The sequence below is a fragment of the Echinops telfairi genome, unplaced genomic scaffold (genome assembly GCF_000313985.2).
Source record: "Echinops telfairi isolate 266 unplaced genomic scaffold, ASM31398v2 ScPeMD7_7466;HRSCAF=8504, whole genome shotgun sequence".
Taxonomy (NCBI): Eukaryota; Metazoa; Chordata; class Mammalia; order Afrosoricida; family Tenrecidae; genus Echinops; species Echinops telfairi.
Window position 1 is genome coordinate 4,151,363 of NW_022111366.1, and position 13,703 is coordinate 4,165,065.

At 41.1% G+C, this 13,703-nt stretch overlaps 1 protein-coding gene across 1 annotated transcript in view; it reads left to right on the forward strand.

Moving 5' to 3' along the window:
- SPAG17 (sperm associated antigen 17) overlaps window positions 1–13,703 on the forward strand; it is a 274,115-nt gene that overhangs the window by 89,956 nt on the left and 170,456 nt on the right. The gene's annotated exons all lie outside the window — the stretch shown is intronic.

The window sequence follows — 13,703 nt, forward strand, 5'->3', positions numbered from 1 at the left end:
GCTCCAGTCTCTCCTCCTCCCCCATCATCTGCTCCTGTGTGCTCTGGTCAGATATATCCTTCTCCCGAAGCTGCAGATTCAGTGCCATCCTTTGAGATAAATTCTTCTTGGGGAAGGGGCACCCTGTTTATTTTTATCCACACAAAAGCACATTTCTTCAATAACTGGAAACAAACAGATGGATTTTTCCTGACCTTTCTTCATTATGCCATTTTTCTTTAATACACATATGTAAGCATCTCCAGTATTAATGGAATGTGATAAGGATTAGGCTGAATAGGAATTTTTTCCTTTCAGTTTTGAGGTGAACATAATTTTAAATTAAATGCTATTTTTTACTATCATACATTATTACAGACCTTCCTCAATCAATGCCATAGGCACTAGCCACATATGACTATTTAATTTTAAATCATCTTTTAAAAATACAGTGAACATTTCAGTTCCTCAGTTATACTAACCATAGTAAGTACTCAATGACTCTCTGTGCCTAGTGGAGGCCATATTGGAAAATGCCATTCCAGAGCAGGCTCAGTGCCACAGAAAGACAAGCTGTGCTGATATAAAAATAGAAGAGTCGAAGAAGAACACCCAGGATTGAGAACAGGGTTGGAAAAAAGACCCTTTCATACAGTTTTAGTAAGCACAAAAATGTTACTAGCCATCTTTAAATGCCTGTTTGTCCATACATGTACGCAATCAGGTATATAAAATACACATAGATTTAAAAAACAAATCCAAGTTGGCCAAAATATCCAACAATAAGGATTTGGCTAAAACCCAATAAAATATAAAACTATGCATGCTATTTTTAAAAGAATATATATAAACACAAAGAATATATTTTTTCATGTACAGACACAAACCACAAGATACTTAACATGAATAGCAAAAGCCTATTTGCATTAAAATACTAAAAGTCTATGCCCATATTAAACCAAAACCAAGCTCACTGCCTTCATGCCCATCCCCATTCCTAGCAATCCTGGAAGACAAGGCAGAACTGCTCCTGTGGGTTTCCAAGGCTGTAAATTTGTACAGGAGCAGAAAGCCTCATCTTTCCTCTCCAGAACAACTGGTGGATTCGAACTGCTGACCTTGTGATTGGCACCAGAGCTTATTAAACTCATTCACTGATATCCAGAACATTCCACATAAAAAAAAAAAACCCTACCCAGGGCTTCTGAGACTGTAAAACTATATGGGAGTAGACATCATCATCTTTCTTCTGTGGAGTGAGTTTGGATAGTTTTGAACTGCTGACCTTCTGATAAGTAGACCAACACCTAGGCCACAGTACCACAGGACTCCTATATTCTTATACAAAGCTACACATTCCTATATATGATTATACACAAATAGAACAAAATCACAGAAGGATACACAATAATTAGTTAACAATGATTATCTCTGGAAAGAGGAAATGGTGGATGCCTTGAGGAATTTTCTCCCATTGTACATCCTTCTAGACAGTTTGGACTTTTTGCTATGATGAAGAACTATTATATGATTACTGATTTAATCACTTGCATATTAAGAAAATATCTTAATTCATTAATTAAATGAGGTGCCCTGAAAAAATATGATATAAAAATACAGTCAGATTTTATGTATGCCAAATCCTGTCTGCTCCTCCCTGTACTAGTCTAGCCTGGGTCAAGCTCTAGGTTACGGATCCTGCTCCTGTGTACTAAGATCTTTTACGTGTCCATACAAACCCTAGCTCATTAACTCAAGAATAATGGATTAAATATGAAGTCACAACATGTGAATTATTACTTATTTACTGCCACACAGAGACCCTTAAAGAAGGCCTGAAACAAAAAGATTCTGGGAGCTCTTCAGAACCTCCGGAAGAAAAAGTTTCCCTGAGCCCATTCATTTCCCCTTATTCTCTCTTCTTCACCAGACACAAGCACACCGTACCATCTCCTCCACCGCCTCATCCTTCAGCTCTGTTCTGATCAAGAGGAACCCAGATCCCAAATGATCACACTTCCTCAGAGCTCACTGGATTTACCATGCAAGAAGTTGGGCCATATCTGAAGCATGTCTCGGGGACCTCATAGGATGGGGACCTCCTTAGAAGTATGCCAGGGAAATAAGACATCATGAGAACTTCCTCTTTCTTTCTTGGTTGCTTATTTCTAAACTACGTACCTATCTATGTAAGTATGTACGTAAGTATGTGTATGCTTGTGCTGCATATGTGCACATGTAATTTGATTTCCATGGGACTCTGTGGTGCCCATTTTAGCTCTTGTTTAGGCACTACGGTACAGGAGTACGGTTAGAGGTCGCATTTGCTGTTGCTCTTAGGTGCTCTTGAGTTGGTTTGACGCTGCCCAGTCCCGTACCATCCTCACAGTTGTTCTTCGCTTCCCCATTGCTACAGCCACCGTGTCAATCAATCCATCTTGTTGAAGAGCTTCCTCTTTGTCTCTGTCCCTGTGCTTTACCGAGCAGGATGTTCTTTTCTGGGTGCCGGTCTGTCCCAACACATGTCAAAAGTACAGGAGATGAAGCCTAGCCATCCTTGCCTCTGAGGAGCACTCTAGTTCCACTTCTTTCAAGACAGATTTGTTTGTCCTCTTGGGAGTCCGTGGCACTCTCAATATTCTTCTCCAATCCCAATAAAGGCATTGATTCTTCCTCAGTCTTTCTTATTCAGTGTCCAACTTTAATATGCATATAAGACAATGGAAAATATCATTGGCTTGGGCCAGGCTCATCTTATTTTTTTTTAAACATTTTATTAGGGGCTCATACAACTGTTATCGCAATCCATACACACATCAGTTGTGTAAAGCGCATTTGTACACCATTCTCAAAACATTTTCTCTCCACTTAAACCCCCGACATTAGGTCCTCATTTTTCCCCTCCCTCCCCACTCCCCCCTCCTCATGAGCCCTTGATAGTTTGTAAATGGGTATTTTGTCATATCTTGCCCTGTCCGACGTCTCCCTTCACCCACTTTTCGGTTGTCTGTCCCCCAGGGAGGAGGTCACACACAGTTCCTTGTAATCGGTTCCCTCTTTCCTACCCCTTCTCCCTTTACCCTCCCTGTTACACCACTCACACCACTGGTCCTATAGGGCTCATCCGCCCTGGATTCCCTGTATTTTCAGTTCCTATCTGTACCAGTGTACCTCCTCTGGTCTAGCCAGACTTGCAAGATCGAATTCGAGTCATGGTAGTGGGAGCAGGGAGGAAACATTTAGGAACTAGAGGAAAGTTGTATTTCTCATCGTTGTTACATCGCACCCTGACTGGGCCAGGCTCATCTTAGTCCTCAAAGTAACATCCTTGCTTTTCAATTTACTCAGTGCTATTCGTCTTTTGATCTCTTGACTGCTGCTTCCAAGAGCATTGATTGTGGACCCAAGGAAGACAAAATCCTTGACAACTTCAGTCTTTTCTCTGTTTACCATAATGCTACCTAGTGGTCCAGGGACGGGTATTTGGGTCTTCTTTACATTGAGTTGTAATCCATAACTGAAGGCCGCAGTCCTTGATCTTCAAGTCCTCCTCACTTTCAGCATTTCTACTCACCAAAGTAGGTTATAGAACATTTCTTTTGTGAACTACCATGCCGGTTGGCCTTGGTGTCCCATAATACTGATGGTCTGGAACCTTACAGGTCCACTGACCTGTTCCTTCAAGGTATTCAAATATATGTAAGAAGTTTTCATGCCTTTGCCTCCTCTATGCTTTACTGCATCCATGTCACATGTCTATGTATTTGTGAGTATAGTCTCCCTCTCATACCAGTTTAGCCTATGTGCCCATCCAAGCTTCTACCCATACGTCACCACTATTGCAAGATTGTGTCTATAGCTGTATTTGCCTCTTTTGTCTTTAACTTTTGCAAACACCTCAGTGTCTCCCCATGCCTACATCATCTTTTGCCAACTGTCCACTTGCTATATATTTTCTTTCCCTTCTCCCAAATTAACACTTGTCTACCCTCTTGCCCAAGACTCCCTCCCTCCCCCCGCTCCATTTCCCTTCCACCTGTGGTAACCATTAAACAATGTTTCTTTTAGTATGATTTTTTTCTTCACTATTTATAATAGTGGTTTCATGCAATATTTGTCCATTTGTCATTGACTAATTTCACTCAGCATAATATCTTCCAAATTTGTCTGTATTTGAGGTGTTTCTCAGATTAATTGTTATCCTTTAATGTTGCATTGTAGTTTATTGTATATATGTATCAAAATTTATTTATCCATTCTTCCCATGATCAGCAATGAGGTTGTTTCCATCTTTTTGCTATTGTGAATAGTGCTGTGATGAACATAGATGCGACTATGTCTATTTATGCCCTGGTTGTTATTTCCATAGAGCATATACAGAGTAGACAGATTGCTGGGGCATACGGTATTTCTATTCCCAACTTTTTGAGGAAGTGTCATACTGCTCGCTACTGTGGTTGCACCATTTTACAATCCTACTAGCAGCATATGAGAGCCCTACTCTGTGGGATCAGGATTGGAGGAAGGCTTGTTAACAACAGTCCCTATATAGACGACACAACCTAGCTTGCTGAGTGTGAGGAGGACTTGAAGCAATGAAGATCAAGGATTGCAGCCTTCAGTATGGATTACAACTCAATGTAAAGAAGACCAAACTCCTTACAAATGGACCAATCAGTAAGACCATGATAAACGGAGAAAAGTTTGAAGTTGTCAAGTATTGAATCTTGTTTGGATACACAGTCAATGTTCAAGGAAATAGTTGTCAAGAAGTCAAATGACATAAATCTGGGCACTTGCATTGGGAAAATCTACTGCACAAGACCTCTTTAGAGTGTTGAAAATCAAGGAGGTTAATTTGAGGACTAAGGTATTGATTGCTCTGAAAGAGATTACAATAGGAAGCCTGGAAAGAGTGGGAAAAAATGTGGAACAAAACTTAAAATCATAAAGCAAGACCTAGTTTACTGTTCTGATAGAGACTGTGAAACTTCCAAGATTAAGGTGCCCCTAACCAACGCCATGATATTTTCAATGGCCTCATAAGCAATTATGAAATTTGGACATTGAATAAGAAAACCGAGGAATAATCAAAGCATTTGAATTGAATATTGAAAGTACCATGGACTCCCAAAAGATCAAAGACATCTCTCGTGAAAGAAGTGCCACCAGAGTGCTCCTTAGAGACCAGGATAGCAGGCCTTTGTCTTTCATACTTTGGACAGGTTGTCAGGAGACACCAGTCCCTGGAGAAGAACATCATGCTTGGTAGAATAGAAGGGCAGTGAAAAAAAGAGGGAGGTCATCAAGGCGATGGGCTGACCTAGTGGTTGCAACAGTGGTTCAAGCATAGGACAGTTGTGAGGAGAGCGGGTCCTCAGGCAGTGTTTCCTTCTGTTGTGCAGCTATGGGTCAGAGCCGAGTGGAGGGAACCTAACAACAACAACACCCTTCCCATATGGAGTTGGTGATTCGATTTTTCTTTTTAAAGAATGATGTTGGCATCTGGATTGCTATTACATTAGAGAGAGAGAGAGAGATCATTTTGGACAGTATTGGCATTTTAACAATGTTAAGTCTCCTCGTCCATAAGCATGATATATGTATGTCCCTTTTGGGATCTTGTAGTAGTGTTAGTAATTTTCCGTGTGTAGCTCTTTTGTTTTAGTTACATTCTTTATTCCTGAGTATTTCATCTTTTGAGTAACTATTATAAGTCATATTGTTTCCCTTTTTTCCTTATCAGAACTCTCTTTTTAAAAAATGTTTGTATTATGTATTCTAGGTGAACAAATATTTTTGTAAAATGTAGTGACTCTCAATGAAAGATACTGTTATTTTTTTCCAGAGCAAAATTGTGAATATTTGAAACAAATTGCATGATACTTTCTGAATCAAGTATTTTATCCCTTTATTATTTCTTTTAATTGGGGGCTCTTACAACTCTTATCACAATCCATACTTATATCCATTGTGTCAAATGTCAAATACATCTGTACATATGTTGTTATCATCTTTTTCAAAACATTTTCTTTCTACTTGAGCCTTTGGCATCAGCTCCTCATTTTTATTCTCTTCCCTCTCCCACCCTCCCTCCCCCATGTCTCCTTGATAATATATAAAAAAATTTTCATGTCTTACACTGACCACTGTCTCATTTCATCCACTTTTCTGTATACATTGATCATTATGATCTGTTCCCACCCCCTTACCCTCCTAGTATCACTCCTCTCCTTATTGGTCCTAAGGGGTTTATCTGTTCTGAATTCCCTGTGTTGCGAGCTCTTATCTGTACCAGTATACATGATCTGTTCTAGCCAGATTTGTAAGATAGAATTGGGGTCATGGTAGTGGGGGTGGGGGCAGGGGGAGAAGCATTAAAGAACTAGAGGAAGGTTGTGTGTTTCATCTGTGCGATACTGCACCCTGACTGGCTCTTCTCTTCCTTGTGGCCCTTCTGATAGGGGGTTTCCAATTGACTACTGATGGGCTTTGGGTCTCCACTCTGCCCTCCCCCTTATTCCCATTGATATTTTTGTTTGTTTGTTTTGTTTTGGCTCTTTGATGCCTGATACCTGGCCTCATGGACACCTCATGATCACACAGGCTGGTGTGCTTCTCCCATGTGGACTTTGTTGCTTCTCAGCTAGATGGCTGTTTGTTTATCTTCAAGCCTTTAAGACCCCAGACACTATATATTTTGATAGCTGCTTTCTTCACATTTGCTTATGCACCAATTTTGTCTTCAGCAATCATGTCAGGGAAGGTGTGTACACAGAATGCCAGATTATTAGAGCAAAGTGTTCTTGTGTTGAGGGAGTACTTGAGTGAAGGCCCAATGTCCATCTGCTATCATAATACTTCATAAATAAATATATGTACATAGATCTATTCCCCTATCATTGTATATAAATGTATTTACATATACACATGCCTGTATTTAGACCTTATAAATGTCCTTTGCCTCCCAGTTCTTTCCTCTTTTTCCTTTTACTTTCCTCCTGTCCCACTATCATGTTCGTCCTTCATTCGGGTTTTGATAATTCCTCTCAGCTGCATTGCCCTTGATCGAGTCCCCCCAAGCATCCTATGCCCTCCGCCATCGATTTTAGATCACTTATTCTTCCCTTGTCCCTGGGTTTGTTGGCACCCCCTTCATTTCCCCCCATCTTCCCCTCTCTCATGTCCCCCCTGAACCATTAGTCCCATTGTTCTGTCCTCCAGATTGTTTATCTTGCCTATCTTGTCCAGATAGACATGCATAGACAATAATATGCACAACAACAAAATGAAACAAAACATAAAAAAGGAGACAAAAAGTAAATCAACAGCAGCGAATACAACAAAACCAAAATAGAAAGAGAGAAAGAGAAACCGGCAGCAACAATGGAGAAACCCTCAAACAGTCCAGGTCTGTCCGTTGACCTTCATGAGTGTTTTCCAGTCGAGTCTGCTGGGGTGCTGTGCCCTGGCCCCCACATCCACCTTTGGCATTCCTCGGGGTTCGTTGCCTTTCTCCCCTCGCTGCTCTGCTGTATACCCTTAGTGCTTTCCCCGGTGCTGTGGGGTCGGATCAGGTACATCTCCCACCCCATGTCCTCATTGCTGTCCCCCTAAGCACTATGTGTCAGTGAGTGATGTCATCGTCATGTGTTGGGGATGGCCCTTTATTTTTTAATATTGTATGTAATTCCTAAGACGGACATTTTCTAAGCCACAGAATTATCCAAATCACAAAATTAACGTTAAAATATAACCCACAGAGCTTAATCGTATTTTCCAGCAGCTTCAATAATGTCCTAAACACAACACAAAACAATTACCATTGAGTTGATTCTGACTCATGGTTGACCCCATGTGTGTCAAGGTAGAGCTGTCTCCAGAGGGTTTTCAATGGCTGATGTTTGGGAAGTAGATTATATGTTTTTTCAGTAAATAATAATAGTAAAATTTGGATCAAGGGGCCATTTGAGAGCTACATGTTGTATTTAGTTCTCACCTCTCTTTAGTCTTTTCGCATCTACACTAGTTTCTCAGTGTGTCTTTGTTTTTCATGATGCTCACATTCTGAAGAATGCCAGCCAGTTATTTTTACACTATCTTGGCTTTGCGTCTGTCTGGTGGTTCTTTCCTCCTTTCCAGCCGGTTTGCTTTATTGATGGGAACAGCTCATGCCTTGACTGAGTGTGCACTTGTGCAGCGGGTCCAGCTGCTCCTGGGGTGCTGCTTTCTTGTCTTCAGGCTCTCGCGTGCTTGTTGAGCTGGAGGCACATGGCCGGCGCTTTCTCGGTCTGTACATTCAGAGGTTTGCACTTCTTCCCCTTGGAGAACTCCCTGAGGTTCTCCTTCTGCGTCTAGTTGATGAGGAGCGGACTCACGCAATAGATTTGCTGACAACTCAGATTTGGAAGAGTTTGGACGCCGTGCCGCCTGTCACTTCGGTGCTGTGCAGCTGCCACAACTCCTCCTGTAGATCATCCAGCTGTTTCAGCAGCTTCTCCTTCTTGTTGCTGGCACCTTGATCTAGGCTAGAGGCTATGACTGAGCTTCACCATCTCGACGGCCCCTAATCCGAGGCCCAGGGAAAGAAGTGTCTGGTGTTTCTTGTTAACAAAATAATTTTATTGGGAGCTCTTACAGATTATGGATTGTTATCATATCAGAACTCTCTTTAATAGTAAAAAATATCCAACTGATTTTTGTATGTTGATCTTGTATCCAGCCACTTTGATGATTCTTTCAAGACATTCCAATGACTTTCTTGCCACCTTCTTATGATTTTCTATGTATAGGCTAATATCATCTGCAAATAGAGTTTCACTTCTTCTTTGCGAATTTGCATGTGTTTAATTTCCCTTTGTTGCCTGATAGCTCGGCCTAAAAATTTCAGCACAATATGTATTGGGAGCGAAATACACAGCCTCCCTGTCTGTACACTTGTACAAGGAATGCTTTCAGTTTCTCTCTGTTTAGAGTAAAATTGACTGTTGGATATGTAGTAAATATAGTAAGAGATTATTTATATATATTATATATATAGAGAGAGAGAAATTTTACTATATTGAGAAATTTCTTTTTCTTCCTATTTTGTTGGGTTTTACCAAGACTAGGTAGTAGATTTTGACAAATGCCTTTTCTATGCCGATTGACATGATAATGTGGTTCTTTTTCTTCCTTTTTATTTATAATCAATAAATTACATTGATTATTGTTCTGATGTTGAACCATCCTTGCATTCTTGGTATGACTCCCAGTTGGTAATGATGCATATCATCATCATTATTTATTTTTATTATTATTATTGGGTTGGGTTCTATTGGCTAGGTTTTTATTGAGAATTTACATCTATGTTCAAGAGGGATATTGGTCCATAATTGTTTTTCTTCTACTAATGTCTTTGTCTGGGTTTGGTATCAAGGGTATACTTATTTTATAAAATGAATTCAATAGTTCTTCATCCTTTTGCCTATTTTGGAAAAGTTGGCATAAAATTGGTATAAAAGTTGGTAAAACTGTGAGCTCTTCTCTGAATATTTGGGAGAATTCACCAATGTAGCCTACAGGGCCCAGACTCTTTTTTGGTTCAGAGTTTTTAAATGACCTAATCAAATTAATTTTTTTCCTTATCCGTTCTGCTACTCTCTGTCTCTTCACTGGTGCATTTAATCCATTAACTTTTAATGAAATTATGGATAGGTATAAATTTATTGTCATTTTGTTGTGTGTGTGTTTTGTGGTGCTTCTGTTTCTTTATTCCACATGACTTTCCGTAAAGAATTAACTTTGCGTGTGTTTTCTTGTCACTTTCTTCATTGCTCGTCTTTCCGAGTTCATCGAGCTTTATGTGTTCTCTTTCGTTTCGATGAGGCTTATTAGCTTTCTTTGAGGTTTCCCTTAATTTATTACCAAGTTTAAGGCAGTGTGCTTTATCTTGAAAGCTACGTGACTTCCTCTCCATTGGAAAGTACTGTAAGTACACTTTCACTCACTGCCGTCCATGCTGATGCATGGAGACCCCTCGTGGTTTCTGAGACCGTAACTCTTCACAGAGTCTTTCTCCCAAGGAACTGTGGTTGTTTCTAATTGTCGTCCATGTGGATTGCAGCCCCTAAAGTGTGTAACCATTATGCCACCAGGGCTCCAGCTATTCCCTCTATTTATCTGGTAATTGTCATCATTAAAAATTGATATTTCTGAATCCCTATTGTCATCCCTGTGTGTACTTTGGGTACTTCAGGGTGGTGTTACCATGCTTGTTCATCTCCAGTTTCTGAGATTCTGGCTCTCTGGCTACTCTTGGCTTTATGTCCCAGGAACTCATCTTAATATTTCTTGAAAGGCTGCTCTGCTTTTTGTTTGTTTGTTTTTGTTGTTGTTTTTACAAATCCCTTTAATTTCTGTTTGCCTGGAAATGGTCTACTTTTACCATTGTATTCAAGGGAAAATTTTGCTGGGTCTCTAATTCTTGGTTAGCATTCTTTTTTTTCAGAACTGTATCTGACAGCTACAATTGCCTGCATTATTTCTGCAGAAAAGTCAAAGCTTGATCCTGTTGGTTCTCTGTTATAACTTCTCATTTTTCTCAGGCTATCCTTAGGATTCTTACCTTGTCTTTTTTATTATTATTATGATATGTCATCGTACTTTTCTTTTGAAAAGTGCTATCTTGTTTTGGCTCCTTTAGCTTTTTGAATGCATATTATCTTCTCATCTTAAGGTGTGAGGAGAGTTTTCTTAAAACAACTCTCTGACAATTTCCCCTGTGGTTTAGGTTGTTTCTTCCTGTTATGGAATTCCATTCATCCCTAAATTATTCCTCTCGATGGTGTCTCACATAATTCTTAGACTTTCTTCCAATGTTTTGTTCTTCTATCTGATCATCATATCTCCCGCAGATTAGTGTTGAGGGGGTTGTCTTTTTAAGCTCACTAATTCAGACTTCCATTGTTTCAATTTTTCTCCCTTGCTCTTTCAACAAATTGTTTAATTCTGAAAGCTAAGTAATAATTGGTGTAAAATGTTGAACAGCAATAGAGAACTGTTTCTACTTACTAGTGTGTTCACAATCAAAAGCTCCTAACAGAGAGCGTGCATACCCTCACAATAGAGATCTTCACATACTAAAATATAAGCATATTCCCTGCCCCCACTGTATGATGAAACTTAATTTAATGCTTTATCATATGTGCCCAGAACCTAGAACCTCTGGTAAGTGGGCTAGAACTCTTCCAAACAGGCCTGCCAGAGCCACTGCCTGGGGATCTGACCTGTGTGGGCCAAGAAGACACTTCAGACCCCACCCAGCAGCAGTTTTTTCTTTTTCTTTTCTCTTTTGAATTAGTCTCATCTCCCCATAAGACTCGTTTTTTTCTTAGTTTGTTCTTGACTCATGCTGGGCTCATTTACTTGGATTTTGGTTTGATGAATACCCAGGTTTTAATCACCTAGAACTCTTTTTCTGCCTACTTTGTGGAAACTTAGGGTTTTGTTTCCCAGAACCTACCAAATAACTGCTCTCATGTTGTCTTCACTTCACCCCTACTCAATACCTTCAGCTGCACACACATGCACACACAGAGAGAGAGAGAAGGGGGGGCGCATGCATGCACACATGTGCACTGAATATAAAGATTACTCAAATTACCTGAAAAATGCTAGAAGCTTGAAGGTTTGATAATCACTGCAGTTAATATAAATAAGGCACAAGGGGGAAATACTCCCCGAAATTTCAGTGAAGTATTATCCACCTGCCTAAAAGATTTATCCTTCAGAGAAAGAGCTTCTGAGGGTTATTTTCGTTTCTTTATTTCTGTTTCTTGGTTTGTTTGTTTGTTTGTTTTGTTTCGTTCCAATTTGAAATCAAATGATTGACTACTGCTTGGGTAGACATCTGAATGACAGAGTGTGAGAAGAAAAACTGCTCGCTGTAAATCAATTTGAAGATATTCTCCTCGTTATTCTTCTTCCTGGGGGAACCTGCATAGTTCAGTCTCAGATTTTGAGTTCAGCATAGACGTTCATCAATAAACTCAAGGTTTCCTATAACTTTTATGACCTGCCAAATACCTTGCTCTTAGAACGTTTTGTTGTATTCTGAGTATATTCCCTCTGGAGGAGGAAAGAAAGAAAGTGGCTTTGATGGGAATTAAGTTTCTTCTAAGCACCTGATGGAAGACAAGTACACCCTGGCACTATGTGAACTGCTGTTCTTCCTCCGTAAGCATCAGACACAGAACCTTTCTGTGTGGGCTGTCGTGAAGCTGCACAGAGTCGGGGGAGCTGCTACGAGACCATCCTCCAGGCTGCCAGTGCTCTCACGGAGTCTCCGTGCCGGGAGAACCCGTGTCCAGCCCTACCAGCAAAGCCCCTCACACCTCCCTCTGGACCAACCCGGCCCCACCTCATAGCAGGATATGGCTGTTGTTTGGTGCTGCGCCAGATTTTTGATTGAAACCCAACCCTCACGGACAGTTTCAGATGGACGAGAAATAACTTTTATGGCCAGAAAAATACCTTTCTCTTGGGAAGTTTTGTTGTATTTTGAGTACATTTTAACACAATGAGGTAATACTCATAATCTCACAGAGACATGGGGCTGGAACTCACCTCCAGAGACATCCCATCCATCACCATGATGCCAGGCAGGCTTCACCCAAGCCACCCCAGACATAGGTAAATATCCTGTTTTCACAGGTCATCAGGAAAATAGACCCCACACCCACCCTTGAGTAACCCATTCCACTGTTAATGTCCCTTCAGCACTTCCATTATATTTGGACTGCAGGGAAACACCCCATACTAGGCTGCTGTGAGCTTTGGGGGGGGGGGGGGGGGAATTGAATATTATGAACCAGATGTCACAAAGCAGCCCCATTGTCAGCACATTGTTTAACTGGGATTGAAAAATGCCATTTCAAACCGAGCACTGACATCTGCCCTGGGGGCGAGCGCAGTGAGGCAGCTTTCGTTGTACAGTCAGTGCATGGACTGGAGTCCCCTGAGACATCCTGCCAGTCTTGTCTGGCCGTCGTGAGGAGGTAAAGTCCTGCAGATGGACCTCTCTGTCTTCTTGCTCCCAGAACCACAGCCATCGTGTCCCTCTCGCCAAATCATGTTTGCAAAAGTAGCCCTGCCCTGGAAAAGAAAAGCTCAACGTTTCACGGAGGACGTTTTCTGAGACACAGGCCGTGCTTTCTGATGCGTAGTCTGCTCCTTTGGTTTTGGGGAAAACCCGCTTTAAAAGGTTTTCCTCTTCTTCACTGCAATGCAGGAAACCCCAGTGTGGTCCCCCAGAGCTCCAGTTACATTTTGGCATAAAAGAACCCACAGGGCCTTCTGCAGTTCGGAGCAAAACAGCAACCTACTTTTCTCTGGCAAAGTGCAACGTCAAAAAGAACCGGGCCAGTCACGAAAGCCCTGACCGAGAGCGGGTCTGAACTTCAGACAAGACACAGCTCCGTGAGATGCGGCGCGCAGGTCATTGTCGGAGGCGGGCGAGGGCCTGAAATGGACACCATATGCGCCCCAACAAGTAATTGCTCCAAGGGGGGAGAAAAGCAACCTGTCAGAACATGTTAGTAACACCTCATTCATCCCAAGGTTATAAATAACTCTGACGCTTGCGTAAAAACAAAAGTCGAAAAATACTCGGACTAGATTATGCTCGTGCTCGTGCTTCCGGCGTAGGTGAACTTTTATTAGGGAGACAACCTGAATAAAGAGAC